Genomic DNA, 2104 nt, shown 5'->3' with positions numbered 1-2104 from the left:
GGGTCAGCCCCGGGTGGGGCGGCCAGCCGGGTTTCCCCCCCCCTGCCACGGCCACAAGGGTTCTGCCAGGAGTGGAGTCATTCCTCACTGCCTGGGGCAGGGGATGGCGGGGGGGGGGGCAGGGGATGACAACAAACATGGAAACTGATGCTCTTTTTTTTGCAATAGCTTGTGCTGGAAGTGGGGAAGAGACTTTTTTGGTTTGGTGGTTTTTTTTCCCCCCCCTTCCCTGTACCTTTCCAAAACATGGGTGTGACAAGTGACGTGGTTTGGTGGTTCAAGGTGTTTGTTGTATGGGTGGCACTGTGTCCCCGGTGGGATCATGACTTCCTCATCGTGGCATCCATCAGCACCCCAGGGGATGCCCAGGCGTAGACCCACCCCTGCCACCATTCTGTGCCAGGGACAACCAAGCCCCAGTTTTGGGCCTTTCCCCCTTTGGTGTTGCCCTTCCACCCAACCCAGAGGCGGCCTCCTCCCTGCTGCTGGTGAGCCCGAGTTTTTGCCAAGCTCAAGCAGCCCTGGGAGTGGGCAGGGGCACCTCAGCTTCGCAGCTATGCGAGCACAATCCCTGCGCCATTAATAAACGCAGCAGGGCCACGGCATCGTTCCGGCTTTGCTAACGAAAACTGCGGCGAGGTGCAGCCCCCCCAGCATGGGGAGAGGCGGCTTCGTGATGGCAACACCCCCCCAGTGACCAGGTAAAGTGAGGCCTGCAAAAACCCCCCACCCTGCACCCCAAAATCCACCCGTCCATCCCTTCTCCCCCCCACCCACCAGGAGCTGCTCAATGCCAGAGGCTGGGAAATGGGGTGGCCATGGGGGAATCCCTACCCAACCTCAGCTCGGCTGTGACCAACGCAAGGCCCTCAAAAGAAAGCAATGGATAGCAAGCTCAGGCTCTTGTTATCTGCATATATTTCTTTTTGTTGTTGCTTTTTTGTGTGTTGTTGGATGGTTTTTTTCACAGAACACTTTGCAGTAGAGGCAAAGGTGGTGTTTCACCCCAGCACAGTCGGACCCCACCGGTGGCACCAGCCCCACTGGCGGCACGCTGCTCCCATCCCTCCTCGCGCCCGTCAGGTTTCACCACTTTTATTCATTGCTGAGTTTTTAGAGTTTTTTCTTTCTCCCTTTATTATTTTTCTTTTTTTTTTTTTTTCCTTTTTAAACATTTCTCAAGCTTTCTCTGAAGGAATGGCCACTGGCTCTCAGCCAGCAGAAGGAGACTATAGAAGAGCTCTGGGACACGTAGGATGGCTTCCTTCTCCCGCCTCGCAGGTGACTTGGTCGAGAGAGGTTTTTTTTTTCCAACTCCTTTTTTTTTTTTTATTAAAAAAATAAAAAAATGCTCTAGCGAGCAGTTTTACAAGGCATACAAAATCTCTAAAAGGGAAACACAAGCGCAAGGTGCTGAGGTACAAAAACCTGAGGTAGTTCTTTGTGTGTGTGTGTGTCATGGGTTTTTTTTTTATTTAAATTTAAAAATTTTGCTAGGTTTTGGGCCGACAACCTCTTGTAAATATGGGCTTGGGGTTTTTCCCCCCGCCCTTTTCCCCTCCTCTCCCTGCAATGGGAATTTTTCCCCCAAGCGCTGCTGTGCGGCTCTGGGGCAGCACTGGGGAGGGAGGGGACAGACGGACAGTGGGCAAGGGGGGGACAGAACGGGTGCAAACCCCAGCTTGGGACTCTGTGAAGCAAAGAGGAAAGGGAGTGTGAAAGAGATTCCTCTTACTGGAGACGGTATCCCTCCTGTTGGCTCATCCAGGCACTGCTCTTCTCAAAGCCCTTAAAAAGGGATTTCTGAACTCATTTCTATTTTTTTCCCCTGCTGGCAATCCTACATCTCTGCTCTACTGTGCATTAGAGAACCAATGGACTAGCGCCGTTCCTTAAAACTCTAGAAAAGCCTGCTTTTGCTAAAAACAAACATCCACCCTCCCCGCTGCCCCCTCTGAAATTAAAAAAGAATTAAAAAAAAAAAAAAAAAGAATCCTTACAAAACTTAAAAACTCGGCGTTAGTTTCGTTATTGATATATTAATTCTAAAAAAAAAAAAATTAAAAATTGATGAGCACTGCGCTGGGTGCTGCAGCCCCCGCCC

The sequence above is a fragment of the Egretta garzetta genome, unplaced genomic scaffold, assembly GCF_000687185.1.
Source record: "Egretta garzetta isolate BGI_Z169 unplaced genomic scaffold, ASM68718v1 scaffold448, whole genome shotgun sequence".
Lineage (NCBI taxonomy): Eukaryota > Metazoa > Chordata > Aves > Pelecaniformes > Ardeidae > Egretta > Egretta garzetta.
The sequence above is the reverse complement of the archived record's forward strand: the minus strand, read 5'-3'. Positions refer to the sequence as shown.